This window comes from Triticum urartu, chromosome 2, assembly GCF_003073215.2.
Source record: "Triticum urartu cultivar G1812 chromosome 2, Tu2.1, whole genome shotgun sequence".
Taxonomy (NCBI): domain Eukaryota; kingdom Viridiplantae; phylum Streptophyta; class Magnoliopsida; order Poales; family Poaceae; genus Triticum; species Triticum urartu.
In genome coordinates, this window is record NC_053023.1 from 114,521,218 (window position 1) to 114,546,142 (window position 24,925).

The following is a 24,925-nucleotide window of genomic DNA, read 5'->3' on the forward strand; positions in this document are numbered from 1 at the left end:
AAATTTATCATGAACTTAGTCCTGATAGTATTTGCATATCTATGTTGTAGACCAATAGCTCGCGTTATTGCTTCCCTATGTTTTATATGTGTTCCTAGAGAAAACTAAGTTGAAAGATGATAGTAGCAATGATGTGGACTGGGTCCGTGATCTGAGGTTTATCCTCATTGTTGCACAGAAGAATTATGTCCTTGATGCACCGCTAGGTGATTGACCTATTGCAGGAGCAGATGCAGACGTTATGAACGTTTGGATAGCTCAATATGATGACTACTTGATAGTTTAGTGCACCATGCTTAACAGCTTAGAATCGGGATTTCGAAGACATTTTGAACGTCATGGATCATATGGATGTTCCAGGAGTTGTAGTTAATATTTCAAGCAAATACCCGAGTTGAGAGATATGAAGTCTCCAACAAGTTCTATAGCTAAAAGATGGATGAGAATAGCTCAAGCAGTGAGCATGTGTTCAGATTGTCTGGGTACTACAATCGCTTGAATCAAGTGGGAGTTAATCTTCCAGATAAAATAGTGATTGACAGAATTCTCTAGTCACCATCACCAAGTTAGTAGAACTTCGTGATGAACTATAGTATGCAAGGGATGATGAAAACGATTCCCGAGCTTTTCATGATGATGAAATCGATGAAGGTAGAAATCAAGAAAGAGCATCAAGTGTTGATGATTTACAAGACCACTAGTTTCAAGAAAAGGGCAAAGGGAAAGAAAGGGAACTTCAAGAAGAACGGCAAGCAAGTTGCTGCTCAAGTGAAGAAGCCCAAGTCTGGTCCTAAGCCTGATACTAAGTGCTTCTACTGCAAAGGGACTGGTCACTGGAAGCGGAACTGCCCCAAGTATTTGGCGGATAAGAAGGATGGCAAAGTGAACAAAGGTATATTTGATATACAGATTATTGATGTGTATTTTACTAGTGTTCGTAGCAACCCCTCGGTATTTGATACTGGTTCAGTTGCTAAGAGTAGTAACTCGAAACGGGAGTTGCAGAATGAACAGAGACTAGTTAAGGGTGAAGTGACGATGTGTGTTGGAAGTGGTTCCAAGATTGATATGATCATCATCGCACACTCCCTATACTTTCGGGATTAGTGTTGAACCTAAATAAGTGTTATTTGGTGTTTGCGTTGAGCATGAATATGATTTGATCATGTTTATTGCAATGCTATTATTCATTTAAGTAAGAGAATAAATTGTTGTTTTGTTTACATGAATAAAACCTTCTATGGTCATACACCCAATGAAAATGGTTTGTTGGATCTCGATCATAGTGATACACATATTCATAATATTGAAGCCAAAAGATGAAAAGTTAATAATGATAGTGCAACTTATTTGTGGCACTGCCGTTTAGGTCATATTGGTGTAAACACATGAAGAAACTCCATGCTGATGGGCTTTTGGAATCACTTGATTATGAATCATTTTGATGCTTGCGAACCATACCTCATGGGCAAGATGACTAAGACTCCATTCTCCGGAACAATGGAGCGAGCAACTGACATATTGGAAATAATACATACTGATGTATGCAGTCTGATGAGTGTTGAGGCTCGCGGTGGGTATCGTTATTTTCTGACCTTCACAGATGATTTGAGCAGATATGGGTATATCTACTTGATGAAACACAAGTCTGAAACATTTGAAAAGTTCAAAGAATTTCAGAGTGAAGTGGAGAATCATCGTAACAAAAATAAAAGTTTCTACGATATGATCGCAGAAGTAAAATATTTGAGTTACGAGTTTGGGCTTTAGTTAAAACAATGTGAAATAGTTTCACTACTCACGCCACCTGGAACACCACAGTGAAATGGTGTGTCTGAACGTCGTAACCGTACTTTATTAGATATGGTGCGATCTATGATGTCTCTTACCGATTTACCACTATCGTTTTGGGGTTATGCATTAGAGATAACTACATTCACATTAAATAGGGCACCATCTAAATCCGTCGAGACGACACCGTATGAACTATGGTTTGGCAAGAAACCTAAGCTGTCGTTTCTTAAAGTTTGAGGTCGCAATGCTTATGTGAAAAAGTTTCAACCTGATAAGCTCAAACCCAAATTGGAGAAGTGCGTCTTCATAGGATACCCAAAAGAAAAAGTTGGGTACACCTTCTATCACAGATTCGAAAGGCAAGATATTCGTTTCTGAGAATGGATCCTTTCTAGAGAAGGAGTTTCTCTTGAAAGAAGTGAGTGGGAGGAAAGTAGAACTTGATGAGGAAACTGTACCTGCTCCCTTATTGGAAAGTAGTTCATCACAGAAATCTGTTCCTATGACTACTAGACCAATTAGTGAGGAAGCTAATGATGATGATCATGTAACTACAGATCAAGTTACTACTGAACCTCATAGGTAAACCAGAGTGATATCCGCACGAGAGTGGTACAATAATCCTGTTCTAGAGGTCATGTTACTTGACCATGACGAGCCTACGAACTATGAGGAAGCAATGATGAGCCCAGATTCCGCGAAATGGCTTGAGGCCATGAAATCTGAGATGAGATCCATGTATGAGAACAAAGTATGGACTTTGATTGACTTGCCCATTGATCGGCGAGCCATTGATATTAAATGGATCTTCAAGAGGAAGACAGACGCTGATAGTAGTGTCACTATCTACAAAGCTAGAATTGTCGCAAAAAGGTTTTCGACAAGTTCAAGGTGTTGACTACGATGAGAGTTTCTCACTCGTATCTATGCTTAAGTCTGTCCGAATCATGTTAGCAATTGCCACATTTTATGAAATCTGGCAAATGGATAAACAAAACTGCATTCCTTAATGGATTTATTAAAGAAGAGTTGTATATGATGCAACCAGAAGGTTTTGTCAATCCTAAAGGTACTAACAAAATATGCAAGCTCCAGCGATCCATCTATGGACTGGTGCAAGCATCTCGCAGTTGGAATATACGTTTTGATAAGTTGATCAAAGCATATAGTTTTATACAGACTTGCAGTGAAGACTGTATTTACAAGAAAGTGAGTGGGAGCACTACAACATTTCTGATAAGTATATGTGTATGACATATTGTTGATCGGAGATAATGTAGATTTATTCTACAAAGCATAAAGGAATGTTTGAAAGGAGTTTTTCAAAGAAAGACCTCGGTGAAGCTGCTTACATATTGAGCATCAAGATCTATAGAGATAGATCAAGATGCTTGATAAGTTTTTCAATGAGTACATACCTTGACAAGATTTTGAAGTAGTTCAAAATGGAATAGTCAAAGAAGGAGTTCTTGCCTGTGTTACAAAGGTGTGAAGTTGAGTAAGACTCAAAACCCAACCGCGGCAGAAGATAGAGAGAGAATGGAAGTCATTCCCTATGCCTCAACCATAGGTTCTATAAAGTATGCCATGCTGTGTACCAGACCTATTGTATACCCTGCCCTGCGTTTGCCAAGGGAGTACAATAGTGATCTAGGAGTAGATCACTGGACATTGGTCAAAATTATACTTAGTGGAATAAGGATATGTTTCTCGATTATGGAGGTGACAAAAGGTTCGTCGTAAAGGATTACGTCGATGCAAGTTTTGAAACTGATCCAGATGACTCTAAGTCTCAATCTGATACATATTGAAAGTGGGAGCAATTAGCTAGAGTAGCTCCGTGCAGAGCATTGTTGACATAGAAATTTGCAAAATACGTACGGATCTGAATGTGGCAGACCCGTTGACTAAACTTCTCTCACAAGCAAAACATGATCACACCTTAGTACTCTTTGGGTGTTAATCACATAGCGATGTGAACTAGATTATTGACTCTAGTAAACCCTTTGGGTGTTGGTCACATGTCGATGTGAACTATGGGTGTTAATCACATGGTGATGTGAACTATTGGAACTAAATCACATGGCGATGTGAACTAGATTATTGACTCTAGTGCAAGTGGGAGACTGAAGGAAATATGCCCTAGAGGCAATAATAAAGTTATTATTTATTTCCTTATATCATGATAAATGTTTATTATTCATGCTAGAATTGTACTAACCGGAAACATAATACATGTGTGAATACATAGACAAACAGAGTGTCACTAGTATGCCTCTACTTGACTAGCTCGTTGATCAAAGATGGTCATGTTTCCTGACCATAGACATGAGTTGTCATTTGATTAACGGGATCACATCATTAGGAGAATGATGTGATTGACTTGACCCATTCCGTTGGCATAGCACTTGATCGTTTAGTTTGTTGCTATTGCTTTCTTCATGACTTATACATGTTCCTATGACTATGAGATTATGCAACTCCCGTTTACCGGAGGAACACTTTGTGTGCTACCAAACGTCACAACGTAACTGGGTGATTATAAAGGTGCTCTACAGGTGTCTCAGAAGGTACTTGTTGGGTTGGCGTATTTCGAGATTAGGGTTTGTCACTCCGATTGTCGGAGAGGTATCTCTGGGCCCTCTCAGTAATGCACATCACTCAAGCCTTGCAAGCATTGCAACTAATGAGTTAGTTGCAGGATGATGTATTATGGAACGAGTAAAGAGACTTGCCGGTAACGAGATTGAACTAGGTATTGAGATACCGACGATCAAATCTTGGGCAAGTAGCATATCGATGACAAAGAGAACAACGTATGTTGTTATGCGGTCTGACCGATAAAGATCTTCATAAAATATGTGGGAGCCAATATGAGCATCCAGGTTCCGCTATTGGTTATTGACAGGAGACGTGTCTCGGTCATGTCTACATTGTTCTCGAACCCGTAGGGTCCGCACGCTTAAGGTTTCGATAACAGTTATATTATGAGTTTATGAGTTTTGATGTACCGAAGGAGTTCGGGGTCCCGGATGAGATCGGGGACATGACGAGGAGTCTCGAAATGGTCGAGACGTAAAGATCGATATATTGGACGACTATATTCGGACATCGGAAAGGTTCCGAGTGATTCGGGTATTTTTCGGAGTACCGGAGAGTTACGGGAATTCGCCGGGGAGTATGTGGGCCTTATTGGGCCATACGGGAATAGAGGAGAGAGGCCAAAAGGAAGGAGGCGTGCGCCCCCCTCTGGTCTGAATTGGACAAGGGGTGCAACCCACTTTTCCTTGTTCCTCTCCCCCTCTTTCCTTCTCTCCTAGGAAATCCCTATTCGCCGCTTGCTGCGGCAAAATGTCGGGCTACCGCACAGGGCAGCGCAGCGAGCGACAAACCTGGGCCGGCCCACTTATATAATGCGTCCAACCGGTTTTGGGAACCTCCCTGAACCGGGTTTTTTTCTGTATCGCTTTTTTCTTGTTCTTTTTCGGCTTTCTATTGTTTTTCCATTTCTCTTTTTTCGTTTCTGTTTTTTTGTTTTTTGTTTCATTTTCTTTTTCAAGTTTACAAAATGTTTACGATTTTCATTTTTATTTATTTTCCTTTTCTTCTCATTTTTAAAAATAAATCAAAAAAATAATTTTTGTTCGTGTTTCCAAAAAATGTTCAGTTTTTGAAAAAATGTTCTCAAAATTAAAAATTGTTCTTGTTACACAAAAAGGTACAAAACTTTTGAAATTCATAAAATGTACCAGATTTCAATTTTGTGTTCACATATTAAAAAAATGTTCGCGCTTCCAAATTTGTTCGGCATTTTTCAAAATTGTTCTCCGTTTCAAAATATGTTCTCAAAATTCAAAAAATGTTCGTACTTTAAAAAATTGTTCGCGCCTCCAAGTTTGTTCAGGATTTTTCAAAAATGTTCTCTGTTTCAAAATTTGTTCTCAAGATTCAAAAAATGTTTCGAAAATTGAAGAAAATGTTCCAGCTTTCCTAATTTGTTCACAAATTCAATAATAGTTCATGTTTTTAATTTTGTTCACAAATTCAAAAAATGTTCTGGAAGTTCATAAAAGTAAACATTTTTATTTTTTGTTCACAAATTCAAGAAATGTTCCCCCTTTTCAAATTTGTTCACATCATCAAAATGTTCTTGTTTTACAAAATTTGTACGAAAATTCGAAAAATGTTTTTATCTTGAAGAAAGTATTCATAATTTTGAAAAATGGGCTGTAGTTTTTGGATTTTTTGCGAATTAATGTTTAACATTAGTCTCTCTCGTATACGTCTTTAACTGTCCGGCTGCTAAGTGAACATGAGATGGTCTTCGTCGCGGTGGTTAGCACGGCATGCCAATTGGTGCGAAGTCGCGTGTTCGAGTTACAGCGCTAGCGCGATTTTCTTTTTTGCGATTTTTTCATCTAGGGAAGGTGCCGTCAGGTGCCACTGTAAATGGGCCGGCCCACGCTAGCCGCTTCTGTGCGAAGCGCCGGCACTTTGCCGCAGCGAGCGGCCTATAGGAGCTCCCTCTCTCCTACTACAACAAGGGAATTGGCGCGCCCTCCTCCTAGGCCGGCCGCCTCCCTCCCTTGCTCCTTTATATACGGGGGCAGGGGGCACCCCATGGACACAACAATTGATCTCTTCATCTCTTAGTCGTGTGCGGTGCCCCCTTCCACCATAATCCACCTCGATCATATTGTAGCGGTGCTTAGGCGAAGCCCTACGACGGTAGAACATCATCATCGTCACCACGCCGTCGTGCTGACGGAACTCTCCCGTGAAGCTCTACTGGATTGGAGTTCGTGGGACGTCATCGAGCTGAACGTGTGCTAAACACGGAGGTGCCATGCGTTTGGTACTTGGATCGATCGGATCGTGAAGACGTACGACTACATCAACCGCGTTGTGCTAACGCTTCCGCTTTCGGTCTACGAGGGTACATGGACAACACTCTCCCCTCTCGTTGCTATGCATCACCATGATCTTGCGTGTGCGTAGGAAATTTTTGAAATTACTATGTTCCCCAACACGTCAGGGGGGCCACGAGGCAAGGGGGCGCTCCCCCCACCCTCGTGGACAGGTGGAGCCCCCCCTGACGTGGATTCTTCTTCAAGTATCTTATATATATTCCAACATAATTATCCGTTGATTTTCATGTCATTCCGAGAACTTTTATTTCTGCACAAAAATAACACCATGGCAATCTGCTGAAAACAACGTCAGTCCGGGTTAGTTCCATCCAAATCATGCAAGTTAGAGTCCAAAACAAGGGCAAAAGTGTTTGGAAAAGTAGATACGACGGAGACGTATCAACTCACCCAAGCTTAAACCTTTGCTTGTCCTCAAGCAATTCAGTTGATAAACTGAAAGTGATAAAGAAAAACTTTTACAAACTCTGTTTGCTCTTGTTGTTGTAAATATATAAAGCCAGCATTCAAGTTTTCAGCAAAGATTATGAACTAGCCATATTCACAATAACATTTAGGTCTCATGTTATCTCATATCAATGACATAATCAACTAGCAAGCAATAATAATAAATCTCGGATGACAACACTTTCTCAAAACAATCAAGATATGATATGACAAGATGGTATCTCGCTAGCCCTTTCTGAGACCGCGAAACAAAAATGCAGAGCACCTTTAGAGATCAAGGACTGACTAGATATTGTAATTCATGGTAAAAGAGATCCAGTCAAGTCATACTCAACGTAAACTAACAGTAATGGATGCAAATGACAGTGGTGCTCTCCAACTGGTGCTTTTTAATGAGAGGATGATGACTCAACATAAAAATAAATAGATAGGCCCTTCACAGAGGGAAGCATGGATTTGTAGAGGTGCCAGAGCTCGGTTTCGAAATAGATATGAATAATATTTTGAGCGGTATACTTTCATTGTCAACATAACAATCGAGAGATCTCGATATCTTCCATGCTACACACATTATAGGCTGTTCCCAAAAAGAATGGTAAAGTTTATACTCCCCCTCCACCAACAAGCATCTATCCGTGGCTTGCTCGAAACAACGAGTGCCTCCAACTAACAAGAGTCCCGGGGGAGTTTTGTTTAAAGTTATTTGGATTTGAATTGCATAAAGCATGGGACTGGGCATCCCGGTGACCAGCCATTTTCTCGTGAGTGAGGAGCGGAGTCCACTCCTCTTGAGAATAACCCGCCTAGCATGGAAGATACAGACAACCCTAGTTGATACATGAGCTGTTTGAGCATACAAAACAGAATGTTTATTTGAAGGTTTAGAGTTTGGCACATACAAATTTACTTGGAACAACAGGTAGATACCGTGTATAGGTAGGTATGGTGGACTTGTATGGAATAACTTTGGGGTTTATGGAGTTGGATGCATAAGCAGTATTCCCTCTTAGTACAAGTGAAGACTAGAAAAAGACTGGGAAGCGACCAGCTAGAGAGCGACAACAGTCATGAACATGCATTAAAATTAATCAGCACCGAATGCAAGCATGAGTAGGATACAATGCACCATGAACATAAATATCGTGGAGGCTATGTTGATTTTATTTCAACTACATGCGTGAACATGTGCCAAGTCAAGCCACTCGAATCGTTCAAAAGAGGATACCACCCTATCATACCACATCACAACCATTTTAATAGCATGTTGGCACGCAATGTAAACCATTATAAGCTCCTAGCTAATTAAGCATGGCATAAGCAACTATAATCTCTAATTTTCATTGCAAACATGTTTATTCATAATAGGCTGAATCAAGAACGATGAACTTATCATATTTACAAAAACAAGAGAGGTCGAGTTCATACCAGCTTTTCTCATCTCAATAAGTTCATCATATAATCATCATTATTGCCTTTCACTTGCACGACCGAATAATGTGGATAATAATAATAGTGCACGTGCATTGGACAAAGCTGGAATCTACACTCATTCATTTCAAGAGATAAGACAAAGTAATATGGGCTCTTTATTAGATCAACAATAATGCATATAAGAGCCACTCAACATTTTCATTATGGTCTTCTCCTCTCGACCCCCAAAGAACAAGAAAGAAATAAAACTATTTACACGACAAAAGCTCCCAACAAGCAAAAGAAGAACGAGAAATCTTTTTGGGTTTTCTTTTTGATTACTACTACTACAGGCATGGAAAGTAAACTAGCTAAAAGCTACAACTATTTTTTTGTTTTTCTTAAGGTTTATCAAACACACAAAAAGAAAGCATAAAAAGGAAAATAAACTAGCATGGATGATACATTGGAAAAGTATGAGCACCGACAACTAGCATGAGTGTGTGAACATGATTGTAATGTGGGTGAGAAATACACACTCCCCAAGGTTAGGCTTTTGGCCTAAGTTGGTCTATGGCCACGGCTGGCCTGGCGGATATCCAAAGTTGTAGTTGGGGTCGTACTGAGATGAAGCGGCTATTGCATCTTGGGCTGCAGCGTGGAGGCGAGGTGTCTCAGTCCTCCTCTCATACTCGTTCGCCTCCTCCCTGGTTATGAAATATCTCCCTTTTGCCTGAAAGTCAAAGAAAGTAGGAGCAGGGAGAGCGACGTGATAGGTGCATTGTCTGTCAAAGATTAGTCGGTACTGGAGAAACTGATCGTTCCTCTCAACAAACTGATGACGAACCATAGCCTCATAATCTAAATAAACAGGAGGCAACTCAATATCATACCCACGTATGGGTATATCAAGAAAATTAGCTAGACGGGTTGCATAAATTCCACCAAAGAAATCTCCATTAAATCTATTATTATGCAACCTACGTGCAACAATGGCTCCCAAATTATAATGTTCATCTCCTAATACAGCACTCCTGAGAACACTAAGGTCAGGGACACACATGTGACATGCTTCATCCTTACCATTTATGCACCTACCTATGAAGAGAGCAAAATAATGTATAGCAGGAAAATGAATGCTCCCTATGGTAGCTTGTGTTATATCTCTAGATTCCCCCACAATTATACTAGCAAGAAAATCTATAAACTCAGATTTGCGAGGCTCACTAGTGCTGCCCCATCATGGAAGTTTGCAAGCAGAATTAAAGTCCTCTAAGTCCATAGTATAAGAATTTTCATAAAGATCAAATAGGACAGTTTGAGAATTGTGTGATAATGAAAATTCAAACCTTCTCACAAAGGAATCAGTGAGATAGTGGTATTGGCGGCACTTATCTGCCTCGAAGCTCTCATGATCGGCATTATGCACATATGCGTTAAATTCTTCCTTGATTCCTGCTCGATCCATAAAGTCCTCTGACGGCCATTCACAAGCCCGCGCCTGAGCTTCCCTCGGTGGTTCATCGTCGGCATCGTGTATTGCGAGCCTGGTCCTTACTTCCTTGAAGGACCACCTTGGTACATTTTCCTAAACATATTTCTTCCTCTGAAAAATTTCTGAAATTTTAGTAACTTCAAAATAAAAGTGAACCAAACTCAACAAATTGCTAGCAACTACTCCTACAAGTGCCTAGAGACAATATCATGCATCAAAACTACTTTTGACCACATAAATTTGACATGCAAGCTCAAGAACAGGGTCACCTAAGCAGCAAAAATATGCAATGAATAAAGAACTAAAACAAAAACTAATTGGACCATTGGAGGAGTCACATACCAAAGAACAATCCCCGAAAGCAGTTTTGTGAATGGAGCTTCGAGCAAGGAGATCAAAAATGGTAGCAAGATGAGCTTGGACTCGGGTTTGAGCTGGCTAGTGATGTTTTTGGGAGGAAGAAGGAGTGTGTGGTAGCTGGAATAAGTGCAGGGGAGTCACCGTGGGCCCACGAGGCAGGGGGCGTGCCTAGGGGGTAGGGCGCGCCCTCCACCCTCGTGGCCAGGTGCTTGCTCCCCCTGTTGTGTTCTCAGTGCCAGATATTCTCAAATATTCCAGAAAAAATCATATTTAAATTTCAGGGCATTTGGAGAACTTTTATTTTCGGCGTATTTTTTATTGCATGGATAATTCAGAAAACAGACAGAAATTACTATTTTTTGCTTTATTTAATATAAATAACAAAAAGTAAAAAGAGGGTACACAGAGTTGTGTTTTCTAAATTCATCCATCTCATGCTCATCAAAAGGAATCCACTAACAAGGTTGATCAAGTCTTGTTAACAAACTCATTCTGAATTGCATGAAACCAGAGAATTTTCGAATAAACTAGGTTACCTCAACGGGGATATGCATGTCCCCAACAATAAGAATATCATATTTCTTCTTGACAGTAGGAAGAGGAAATTCAAAACCTCCAATAGTAATAGTTGAAAATTTTCCAATAGAATTGATACTGTGGACTTGAGGTTGTTTCCTCGGAAAGTGTACCGTATGCTCATTACCATTAACATGAAAAGTGACATTGTCTTTGGTGCAATCAATAACAGCCCCTGCAGTATTCAAAACGGGTCTCCCAAGAATAATAGACATACTATCGTCCTCGGGAATATCAAGAATAACAAAGTCCATTAGAATAGTAACGTTTGCAACCACAACATGCACACCCTCACAAATACCGACAGGTATAACAATAGATTTGTCAGCCATTTGCAAAGATATTTCAGTAGGTGTCAACTTATTCAAATCAAGTCTACGATATAAAGAGAGAGGCATAACACTAACACCGGCTCGAAGATCACATAAAGCAGTTTTAACATAGTTTCTTTTAATGGAGCATGGTATAGTTGGTACTCCTGGATCTCCAAGTTTCTTTGGTATTCCACCCTTAAAAGTATAATTAGCAAGCATGGTGGAAATTTCGGCTTCCGGTATCTTTCTTTTATTAGTAACAATTTCTTTCATATATTTAGCATAAGGATTCATTTTAAGCATATCAGTCAAACGCATACGCAAAAAGATAGGTCTAATCATTTCAGCAAGGCGCTCAAAATCCTCATCATCCTTTTTTCTTGGATGGTTTAGGAGGAAAAGGCATGGGTTTCTGAACCCATGGTTCTCTTTCTTTACCGTGCTTCCTAGCAACAAAGTCTCTCTTATCATAACGTTGATTCTTTGATTGTGGGTTATCAAGATCAACAGCAGGTTCAATCTCTACTTCATTGTCATTACTAGGTTGGGCATCAATATGAACATCATTATTAACATTATCACTAGGTTCATGCTCATTACCAGATTGTATTTCAGCATCATCTAATGCTATTTCTTACTTCGACCAGACGGGCACTTTCGCATTACGCAGTGAGATCGCCTACTCCTCTCGAGGTTGGCATTTTCGAGTTCATATTTCATAGGTCACCATAAAAATTCCTACCTTTCAAATTAGCATATTTTTAGGAACATATCGAACTTTCATCCCGCATTATCTGTGCAAAATTTTATCATTGTTTAACTACTTCCTCAAACCATTCAATGCGCTATCTCCATCCTATCATTCATCTCTATACCAGAACAATTAATTAGGCCCAGCCCTTCTATCATCGGCCTTGTTGAACTAATTACTTTCGTCTTTGTGCCACCTCAAAGAAGACATTTGATCATGGGCTTTTTTTTGTGATGAGGCTAGTTTGAACTATGCTTTTTCTCCTTTCTACACCCCTCTTGACACAAGTTTCGCACATCCAGTTCTCTTATTAGAAACTCCCTATAGATATACTTCTTACTGACTGATTATGGCTTCCCTGACTAGAGAAGGAAATGTCGGGAGGAAATAGAGATGATAGGACCACCTGAATGCTGGAGATGAGTGCTCGTCGTATTCCCTCGAGCAAAGCAGAGAAGAGAAGGGGGAAGAAAAAAGGTTCCTAACTCATTGGATAGCTTAATCTATTGGTCAGGGATCCCATCTTTACTTTATTTAGGTGCCTAGACTTTTCGGGGCATAGGGTAGATTTCACAGTCCTTTAAGTGAATACGCCTTCTCTTTATGTATAGAGCTCTTAAAGAATGGATCAGCTCCTAGCGAAAAAGTCCAAGGTCTGAATACCAAGAGCGGTCAAACACAGTGATCGGTCCCGGTCAATGGGTAGAAAAGCCCGCCCTATAATCTGAAGTAGTCTTCGACTAGGTATATAAAATGGATAAAAAGAAAGAAGGGGAGGAGAGGAGATAGATGCATTTCACTAGGCGTATATGATATTGGAAAGAATGGAATCGAGTAAGCTTAGGCCAACCGATAAGTCATCTTTGTGTAACTTCCCATATGCCTACTTCTAAGCTAAAGTAAGGAAATAGGGTGAGATAAGCAAGAATGAGCCGAACGAAGACGTAAGGTTTGTTTAGATATAGTCTTTGTGCTTTTCAAGTTGCTTCTTGCGAAATCAACTAAGTTCGAAAAAGCCATGCCCAGGTTTCCGGGAGTTTAGATAAGATATGTCAGCTGTTGGAGGATCAATATTATCCGGGGGATCCATATATTATGAGGGAGTATAGAGAGGGGGTCTAGAGATAGTACAGTCTGTAGTGAACCTATTCATTAAATGGACTTTTCCCTTACCTCTCATCAGCTTCCCTTTCCCTCGCCGGTGCAGTGCCATCTGGATACCTCATAAATAAATCAAGCAGGCCGGCTAGTAAGCGATCCCGAGGGGCTATCTTCTCTCCCATGCTGGTGCCTTGCTTAACTCAAGTATAAAGTGGAAATTAAAGCCAAAATCCGGGGTGATAAAATTCCATTTGAATCTTGAGATCCAAGAAGAAGGATAGCTTCATGAGTTCGTTCTGACTCCTAGCTTAGCTGGAAAGCTTTTGCTTGTATCTGGCAGTGGGTGTAACATCCATCATACTCAAACAGAAGAAGGTTTGCTTATCTAGCTCCAAGGCAGTTATAATCATTTACAGAACCAGGGTTTGCACCTACTGAGGAGGAGAAAGGGCCGACGACCCATACTAGAACTCCAAGATAAGATCTTTCAGTCGATCAGACGGCCGAGGCCTTTAATAAGGTCCGGTTGTGCCAACGAGTTCTTCTAGTTATGAATCGCCATAGGGAGGTAGCATTACATTTTTATTAGCAAAATAGAGCTCCTCATAGAAAAGAATGGCGAAGAAAGTGTTAGAGTACTTTCTTTCTGTTCAGTCCTGGAACTTATTCTTTTCCGATCGACCTATCAACAGTAGCGATCATACCCCGTCGAGCGAGTTAGGAGCTGCTCACAAAGAAGGCCGAAACCAGCTCACCTTGGAGGGTCTTCTCCCATCCAGTCAGAAGTGGAACTAAAGATTAGGATCGCAGGAAATAAACTGAAAGGCAAGAGTGGAGGTTAGCGGGTCTAAGATCTAGTGGGAACATTAGAGGTATCTTCATCATGAAATATGATTGAGATCACACATAGTACTGACCGCAAGCAGCAGATCACACTACTGCTTGTTGATTCAATCTATCACGCTTACCACAAAACCGGCCACAAAATTAGAAGGATAAGGTGATACCATGAATGACTTATTCCAGAGACGAAGTCTTAGATTCCGGTACTATTGTACTAGTATTTTGAATATTGATACTGGGGCTATCACTGAACTCAGCGAACGTTTCGATCTGACGTCATGGAAATATTATACAGTCAAAGGTATGATTGCAATAGCTAGCGTAGAGTATAAACCTGTTTATCCATTGGTTAATCATTGGGTTGCACATACAGTTGCATGTTATATACTATTACAGAAATATATCTATCCAAGAATCCCAATCCCGAAGGAGGGCGATCTTACGACAGCTTCCATCGTGCCAGTGCTATACTTGGAAAAAGGCTCCTGTCCAGAAATTGATGATACCCTTCCTACATCAACGAGCATCTGGCTCTATGATGAATCGGATCCTTCTCAAATCCTCCCGATTGATTATATAATCAATATAGTGTATAGAGAGATGATCCAAGTTGCTGAGAAGTATCATCAGAAACCTGTTTATAAAGTGGGTCTTAGATTTTTAGCGCCCCATTCGAAAAGAGAGGAGATTAGTGAGTGCTTATCTTCATCAGATCTTTATAAGATGCTTTATGACTCGTTGGAGATATCAGAAAGACTAAAAACCCTAGTCTCTAGTATACCGAGAAGGCCAAAGAAAACGAATACAGCCGATACTCGGAAAAACCCCTACATCACTAAGCTACAGGATAAGTATCAACTGAAGCTTCCAGCTGAAGAGACTCTGACGATTCAGAACTCTAATCTAAAACTTTCTAATTGGATGAGGGTTCCTAGTATTTGGAGCGGATATCCAGACACGCGCAACACAATTCCCTCTATTCGGTCGATTTATAATCAAATAGTCGCGGAGAGGAATGAGAATGACTTCTCTCCTTGTAAAATTCACTATAATCGAAAAGTGAAGAAGGTTAAGCAGGTTCCGGACGTTCCAACTCTCAAACCAGTTATTGTTGTTAATATGCTTACACTTTTATATAGAGATAGATATCAGCAGTTTAAGATACCACATTCAGGTGCGTTCGTTATGGTTAGAGCTAATCAACCTCTAGCTTTGAAGGATAATCATATGTTTTCCACTGACTACTCAACTGTTATGAAGGTTAGAGGTAATCAAGTATCTGTTTTGAAGGATAGTCATATGTTTTCTTCCGCTAATGACTCAACTCTTCTCGCTAAGTGTCTAACCGAGGGAGGTAGACGGTTAGTATATAGTTTGTTGACCGGTTTAACTAGGAGAGTGAAAAATGAAAGAAGGAGTATTCACGTTTATTTAACGAATTTCGATAGAGATGATAGTTATCGTATACTAAGGAATTGTTTGATACATCGTAAACATGAGTTCAAATGTTCAACGCTTATGAGATATAATAATATCTCCAATATGAGGGTGTATTCAGCAGTTAATAACCGATTACTTTTCAAAGTGCGGGACTTTAATGATCTTTTATGTTATATCCAGGAAGATGAGTTGCTTGATATGTTTTGCCGACAACACAGTTCTAAAGCTTGTAACACCGAGACGATGTCAATACACAATCTAGTAGAGAAAAAACAGGAATATGTGAACTATATGATGCATGATATTATGCTGTACGCAGCTATAATGCAAAAAGCGCAAGAACGCTATTGGATGAATTTCCAGATGGACCTCTTTTATAAGGAAAACTTTGCAGAAATGAAAACACCTAATTTCACGGTTAGCAACATCCTGAAAACTTATTCTTGTTCGTGTCAAGAAGTTGAAGGGGGGGAGGTCGAAGTAGCGAATCCGTCAATCGAGTCAAATACGTCTGATTGATAGTAGGATCGCTAACTAAACAACCGTAATTGATTTTTAGTGTATTGCTAGTTATGTCTTTGGTACGCTGACTCTCTGCATGAAGGTGATAGGAGCGCAGTCCTTGTAAACCACATTATTATTATGAATGCACAGCTCTGTACAGGGTCTATATGTAGGTTCTAACCTAATCCTACATGCGTTTCTCTCATCCTTTATCGTTTCCCTCACATCATCACCCCTTTTTCTTTTTCGTATTAAGAAGGGATTTATTGAGAGGTTTTTAATGTGTCTTTGATCGTCGAGCAGGATAAATGATAAATCGGTAGGTTTTAGAGTAGCCCTATTAGGTTGAAATCAATAATGCCCTCGCCCGTAAGAGTTATCCGGTAAAGATATATAATAACATTGTGAATGGTGATGTCAACATGTAACCGTAAAGATCAGAAGGGGCGATCTATACCTTTCTCAACAAGGCCGTACACTAGGCGTGCTAACAAGCCCTCCAACCTCCCGTCATCTATACACTCCATCTGACATAGGAAGGTTATCCCTTCCATTTATCGGGTACTCGAGTTATGGTGTAAAACGGGGGCCCGGTTTTATACAATCCCAGGTAAGTCGGTTTGTGCTTATGTCCTCATAGGGTTCGTTTTGCCCTTGACCTAGGAATAGAGTCATGACAAAGGATGAGGCACGCGATCGTTTTTGCTTCCTACGAGCGAGCGCTGCCAAATCGACAACACTTGTTTGACGTTATGCCGATTGCTGCAGGATGTTGACGGGAAGGCATCGTCGACTCTCTCTTCCATGTTTAGGTACTGTCTGAATAGGGTGAGTAAATCGTTGTATTTTATCCTCTAGAAGAGTGAAATATGACGAAGAGCGGTTCGAATGTATATAGATGGGGAAATTCCTACGGCTTCTATTTACCACTATCAGATAGAGGGCATAAATCTCTTGATAGCCTGTTCACTCAACTACCACGCTTAGCTAGTCTGTCTGTGGGGGTAGGAATAGGGTAGTCTCCCCTTCTTCGTAAGTAGCTGAACTCGGATCTTTGCAACTATCAAAACTCGAACTCAATAAAGCTTCTGAAAGTGGTTCCGTGTTAAGCGACTCACTCTCGTTGAAGGAGTATCGCCCGATGCAGATAACAGCGATGAAGTGGAACTAGCTTTTTCTTTTTCCACTAGATTCGAGGTTACAGGACACGGAGTAGACATCAATCTCTTGGAAATGTGGTTCGTCTCAAATCTTCCCATTCTTTCTTCTATTTACGAAGTGGTATACCACCCTCTGTGCATGTGGAGCCATCTTTTAGATCTATGCCGTGGATCTAACAACAGCAAAAACACGTGCGACATTGCTATTTACCCCTATGGCATAGCTAGGATTGTAACGAAGCCTTCTATCACAGATAATCCTCGCTGTTCTCCACTTCAATACACCCATCCGCTAAAACGATGACTTTTCTTTCATGTGGGGTACAAACCAGACAAGGGGTTGTACTATTCTCCTCATCGAGATAGTCGATTTTCCCAGGAATACCTACATCTTCTAACAACGATTCCAGATCGATATATGTTTCATCCTTGATTACTATAATCACTTCGCTACCCAACCGTGAGTAACTAACTCCTGGATATGCCTTCCATATCTTCGAGTCAAATTGCGCCCTCAAGTAAACGTGAAATAGCACCCGAGAGATTTCTCCTATCTCTGGGACATACTCCCATGACGCATCCCACCCTTTATCCTGATAGTAAAAGGGGTTGTTTAACAACATTCCGATCAGCGCTTCTTCCATGCTACTCAACCCATCTACATAGCTTAACACAACTTTTTGAAGAGTATACTTCTTCACATTCCATAATGAGAAGTCGATCTTTTACACTCTTCTTACATTCGTTGACATCTTACTAATATAAGAATAGTGAGCTTCCTCAAGATCTTCCAACTCGTAAACGTTGTGCGGGTGACCTATCAATTCCAATAGACGTTTTGATAGTGCCATCAATACTAGTAAATCTACGCCGCACCCTGCTCTCCAAACATTAGTAGTTTGGGTTTCCGCATCATAATATTGGTGTGAATACCCTCGTCTATATTCACCGTGGAGGAGAGCCTCGAAGGCGTGAGGAATTTTTGTTAGAGAACAACACTCTATGTTTGATAACACATAACGATTAGCTAAAATTGCTTTAACGGCGCGCTCCATACGGAAACGGAGGACTCCCCGACTCTCCCATCCCTTTGGGTCGCTATTATACATTGTCTCTACTGTTGACGCTAACCGATATGCGGGTCTACTATTCAGGTATATACAATAGCTCCTTCTACCATTCCTATTTATGCTATATAAGATATCAGAAACTCTAGAATTGCTTCCATCCATTTCCATACTAATTATTCCTGAAATACCTATCTTAATTGATTGAATTTGAAACTGCATCCTCATCTGTTTTTGCCTCATAATCATTTTATTATTCGTTCCCTCCTTTCAATATGTTGCTGAGAATTTCTGAGAGATTTAGATCTGGAGGAACTACACCAGTCCCAATGCATACTCCACCAATTATTAGACCAAATCCGATGAGAATACTCCCCCAACCCACATTATTACTATTGCTATCGGGCACGGGACCCTCACCCCCACCATCTGCTGCTGGAGGGAGAGGTATGCCGCCCTCCCCATCTTCGATCCCGCCATCAAAGGGGCCGTCGTTGATGTTTTTGTCGTATATGATATGAGGGATGTCATCCCCTACAGTGGGAGGATCCATAAGATCTGAATGCATATTCTCCCACGAAATTAATAACGATCCACCCGTCGCCCACCCTAGAAATGGTTCAGAATTTCTCATAATTTCCATGAAATTACCCATCCCTGATATGAGTTCCAGAATCGCAGCATCACCTTGTGTGATACTCAACAATGTCATAGTCCCACAACAGCCTAACTGGACACTTGCGAGTAGATTCCCATACACGTATCTGTAACCCACAGACGTATTATCCATTATGACAAGGGCTTTAGTCTTCATCGCTAGAGCATTGATACCCCTATGCGTCCGGAACCAGTGCAATTGGTGTGATAGTTCGTTATGCAAGTGTTGTATCGCTGTGTTATATTCAGGAATACGACGATCAAAGACTCCTTTATCCCAAAATATTTCCTTCATCGTTCTTAAACACATGAGATGATTCAAATATGCCATATGCCATATAAATGTTGGGTTCCGCCCGAATTCCTGCCAAGACTTTCTTTCATTAAAATTGATTTCCCTCACGACATCAGGATTTCCTAGATGAGGATTTGCCCTTTCAGTGTAATCGAAACAGCTAGTCTTATAAATGAAATCGTGATTACGCTCCTTCATAAACCTAATGAATTTTCGTTCATAACCACTATACCCACTCAAAGATAACGAGTGTGACGCACTAGAAATCTCCACGCCGTAGCACTTCGGTTTAGCCGTGCTTAGTTTCTTCAGCCAACCGTTGAAATCATTAAATGCCCCCATTTCTTGTATCATCTCATACGGTTCATAAACTCTCCTATTATCAATAAGTAGATTTCTGAAATACCTGGCATAACTACCAGAAGCAGAAAGAGGTGTTTTCTTATATAGTGGTGGTTGAGTATTCGTCGTAGGTATACGGGTCTCATAAACAGAGTGGGGAGACAGTTTTTGAGTCATTTCGCTTTCGTTTCCTTCATTTTATCCCCTTTTTAGCGGTGGATATTCAAGTTATTAATCGCTTACGATGTGAATAATATAGATTCAATATCTAATGATGAGGTATATATTATTGATAGTAATCATTCAGCGTCTAATAAGCGAGATGACATAGAAGAAGTAGAGATGGAGATCAAATCGACTTCTAGTGAAAAGGGTAAAGGTTTTGCTATAATTAGTAAAGAGGATTTGATTTCTATAGGAATCGTCCTTGGATCGGGGGCAGACGGTGCTGATGACGGTTCAACTGGGTCAGATACTTCCGCTACTTCATTAGGGAAGATGAATAATATCTTCGGTCGTTGTTCAAATATCAACAGTTTAATCCCCAGAATTAGCTGTCAATGTATATCTGCTCTGAAACATTATCAAATCGTCGATATTAGTGCGACATGGGCTTCGTTAATCGATTTATTGTGTGCTCTCGGAGGTGCTATACAAGGTTGGGCTGCTCTATATGAAACTGAAATCGTGATAGCTTATATAATCTATCTGTATTTAGGGGAGTATTTTACTAAATACCGGTTTGATATCAGTCATCACGTAGCTGGAAGTGCTTTTGATTACACTGCTTTTGATAGACCGAATACTCGCATAGTAAAGGCGCCTAAGAAATCGTTATTGTTTGACAAAACCCTGCCCTTTTTTGCAAATTGGCCTGCATCTTCGACCATTCCGTGGTCTACCATTAGAAATAGGTATTATTCGGTTAATAATTTGAATAGAATAATGAATTCTTTAGGTTTAGTGAGTATAAACAAGTTAACTCTGTCGTGGAATGAGATCCATAACACATATTATGGTTCTGGGGTGAAATCCCTATTTGCTGAAGGGTACACAAGACTATTAGTTCAAGTTACAACAAGGGCATATGCACATAAATTCGAGGGGGGTAGTTTCTGCACTTTCCATATCCTCGTTTTATTAGGGATCGGGGTAGTTGTTTGGTACAAATTTAGTGCACAAGATCCACTTACTCTACCACTAGAGGATACGAAGCTCCACTTGTTCGAGCCATTCAAACATTATAGTTCCGTAGTAGAGGGTTATAATAAAATCACATACTGGATGACTGAAGATGTCGTGGAGATAGTTTATAACAATTATAAACCTTCTTGTGAACCTTTTTGCCGAATAGTTGAGGTTAATCAATATGATATGGAGCATCTGGCTCAAAAAGAACGTATGGCTTCGATTGGACTAGCAATCATGATTGCAACCTTTATCACTACAAACGTGATTATACCTGTAACACTACCCCTTATACAATACTGAAAGAGGGCATATTATAAAACTATGTTTTACCTAATGAATTTACGAGCTATTTTACACCTGGAATTTATAAGCAAGAGATTTATACTCTTAAAGGGTGCCACATAATTCGTTGAGGGGGAATTCGGACATATAGTTCGAGGCGTAATTTGTCGAGAATTCTGTATTCTGAGACTATACTAGAGTCGTCATCTAACGTCAGCTTCTCTCTCACACACAGCCTGCATGTAGGCTATTACCAATCAAGGTATGCCACATCCTTCACTTAAGGGCGGGACGTTGTATAGTGTAGTCTATTATAGGTGCGGTTTGAAACCACTTTGATTCTCTAAGGGTTTGCCACAATAAAGAATCGCTATACTGCAGATAGTCCGCCTGCTTTCAACGTTATTATTGTTTATGATTTAAGGCTGCAACCTCCTTATCTGTAGTTTGGGGTTTGCCGGCGGTGGTACGAGCCATCCCCCTCCTCTGTTTTAAAAAGATTGAAGGATCTTAACATCAGAAGTGCGGCAAGCAGACTGCCATGAAGAGTGGAACTATATTGGTTAGACGGGAGTCTTGTTACAATACAATGTTCCAGAGAAGGTTTTTTTCTGCCGGGTGTTTGAATCTGTCTGATCTTGTATTGGATCAGTGATGTTCATTTCGCTCGTGCTAGAAAACATATTCTCTATATGTTCAAACCGCTTTTCTGAGAAAATAGACCTTTAAGGCGAGGTACAATGCATACACAATTCTCATTCATTCCTAAAATGATTTAGAAATAGAACAATCCGTTTATAGAATTCGCTACTGCGCGAGGGGAAAGGTTCTACCCTCAATCTTACTTGTATCAACATGTGACGAGGAAGCGTCATTGGCACATGTCTACGACAAATCCTATTCGAGAGGCACCGAAGGCTGGTTAGAGATCGGATACTCGACCATAGCTACCTCTTTTTCTAGATCTGGTTAGAGATCGGTTGACTCCCCCACAACAACTCATGCACTACATAAATCTCATGCGGTTGTCCATACCTCCCATTTAGAGCACATATCTCACAGTGGTAGGCTTGGCGAGTATACCGACCGTCAACTTCAGGCACAACCATGGGCAACCTGAAAAGTAACGACGATATTTTCTTATACTGCTCTGGAAAGAGAAACAACACTACTCAGGGCGGTATTCATTCTCGATAACATCCATATATGACCCGAAAGGAAGATCGATCCCAAAAACGGTATCTGAATTCAACACTCTAATTTGAATCTTATGTGCAAGAAGTTCAATGAGTCCCGATACTCCGATTTAGAAAGAACCTCTTCTGCTCTAGCATGGGATGCTCGCCGACTACATCAGTACACGCTTTATCATAAATAGGATGAACGCTGAAAGTCCTAGAGTCTCACTCATGGCATTTGCTCGAGTTATAGAGGCTCTATCTATATTCTTATTATCGTGCTTGGATAGCAATCCTTTCTTTCAATCGACTAAGACTGTTAGAAAGCACATTCATATAAGCCTTGCCTTTTCAGTAACTATCCTTAGCGCTGTTCTTCTGCCTATCTCCTATTGGTCAGACAGATCCGGGCTTATCAAGTGGTACTGAAATAGGGTCAAATTCTGTTTAGTAGAAAGGAAGGAAGACGGCATGGGTCTCGTCGGACTTGATGACGATGCCGAAGTATAAGGGAGGCATGGGATTTAGAGACATTGAAATTGAGAATCTGGCTATCTTGGCTAGGCAAGCCTGGCGGATTCTACAAGATCCTATGTCTCTTAGCGCCCGGGTGTTGAAAGTGGTTTATTTTCCAACTGCTCCTAAGTGCTGCTCTAGGAAACAAACCGTAACAGATATGGACGGGAATAAAAAATGGACGCTGAGTAAATCTGTAATATTCCTATTAGCCATGTCACTTAGGGAAACTTCTGGGCGTGGCCCGGCATTATAAGAAGACCGGTAACAAAGGAAGGAGACTATCTATTTGCTGAGACTATGGTTACTCTTAGCTTGACATACAGAGTTTAGGATGTGATCGATCGGTCGGGAGGACAATAATAACAATGTAGAGAATTGGTCTAGCTACAACCCTCCAGTGGAATTAAAGCGACTCGCCAAGGCCAGTTCGATAGAAAGGGAACCCTTGTGGAGAGACAGGATCCCCATCTTTCGGTGGAAGAACCTCTTGATCTTACGCCCTATGTTCTTGGTAAAGTGAGCTATGTCATAGCCTATTGCTACCCGATCTACAAGTCGGTCTACTTCTGGCTCTTGCCTTGATTGGAACGGCTTTCGAGTAAGAAAGGGCCTTTACTTTCCCCCTGAGGGTAGGAAAATCATGATCGGGATAGCGGACGTAAAGCTATTGAACTTAGGTATGCTCTTTCCTTTTGTCGAAGTGGAATCGTAGAACACAATGTGATACGATGAGATAGAAAATGCAATAGAAATAGAAATAAGGATAGCAAACGGGTTACCTACTCTACTCCTAAGGGTCAAAGCAAGCCCTTTAATTCCATTCTTTATTCTTACATTAAAGAATGAATCAAATCTCCCCAAGTAGGATTCGAACCTACGACCAATCAGTTAACAGCCGATCGCTCTACCGAACTGAGCTATTGAGGACGAACGAATTGCTTAATAAGCTGAACACCCACATAATCTCGATTTGACACAGCAACACTTTCCATAACAACAGGGATTAAAACAGGTGATCAGGACTCGGATCCTGGGTATCTGTCTGACGTGTGATAAGGCGGGGACAGGATTCGAACCTGCAGTCTTCAGGTCATGAGCCTGATGAGTTGACCAATTCCTCTACCCTGCTTCTTCCCCTGATCTTTCTTTCCCTCTTCAGTGAGTGACTCGAAAGAACTAATTAAATAGGGGTTTTCGATCTGCTTTCTATACTAAAATTCGAGAAATCATTTTTTGATTCAGGTTGATTCGGGCAGTTCAGTATTGAATTATCCATCCTTTCGAGTACTAAAATGCAAGAAATCTCGTCGTTGCTACTACTTCCCGAATTCCAGTTGGCAAATACAATTGTAGTTTGGAAGATGGCCTGAAGGTGTTAACTCTGAACCTGTGGAAACAGAGCAGGCAAGTTCAGAAGCAGAGAAGAGTCAGAAAAGCGGGGCAATAGCAATCATTGAAGCGGGGTAGAATGCATAAAATGCAATACGTTCCCCACGAGAGGCGAGGCACCTTAGGTGCATACTCGCGACCGTGCTCCCAATCTGGATCTGGATATGAGATTGAATAAAGTTATGATATTGGATCGGAGTACCAATGCATCCGTACTGACTGGCAATAGTTGAGCCGCATAAAGCAAGTAGTTCGAGACTCAATATGCCCACCTTTTTGGTGTATCCATAGCTTTAAAATACTTAGGTATCCCAATTCACCACAGGAAGCTCCTAAATAAGGAATCGTGTAGAAGACTTATTTTAAGCTAGAATGGGTCTTTCAACTGGTGCTTGATACGTGTTACTACGACGACCAAGAATCTTCACGGAGTGGAAGTAGCAATAAGTTTGATGCTCATTGGCTTTGTGCAGAAGTAGTAGAATGGAAAGCAATAAATTGTTTAAGAAGAAGTAAATAGTTCAGCTTGAAACCAAAGTCCAGAGTTCTTCCTTCATGCTTGCTTCCCAGTCGATGGCCCTACTTTCACCTTCCTCATCGATTTAGTGAACGATTGATGTACAGCGGGAAGAACCGCAGACGATACATCACCTTAAAAGCTACCTATACGTCCGTTTTTATATCCAAACAGAAGCCTCTATAGATGACCCGGAAGACAGACACGAGCAAACATCTCTACGCAGAAAGCAACCGGGATCAAACAGAGATTGACTATCTCCTTTTCTTGCTCGATCCTCTGGAAATCATTTGGAAGGTAGATTTTGCGAATAACAAGTGTGATACTGATGACGTGCTCCTAAGGCGACTGCTTAGTCGACAAAC

General features: G+C 40.7%; 2 non-coding genes across 2 annotated transcripts; both read right to left on the minus strand.

Moving 5' to 3' along the window:
• Positions 1–23,507: 23,507 nt before the first annotated feature.
• TRNAN-GUU lies at positions 23,508–23,581 on the minus strand. The gene has a single exon. It is a non-coding gene; the product is annotated as a tRNA-Asn (tRNA).
• A 128-nt stretch (positions 23,582–23,709) lies between these two features.
• TRNAM-CAU lies at positions 23,710–23,783 on the minus strand. Its single transcript has one exon. It is a non-coding gene; the product is annotated as a tRNA-Met (tRNA).
• Between the last annotated feature and the right edge of the window lie 1,142 nt (positions 23,784–24,925).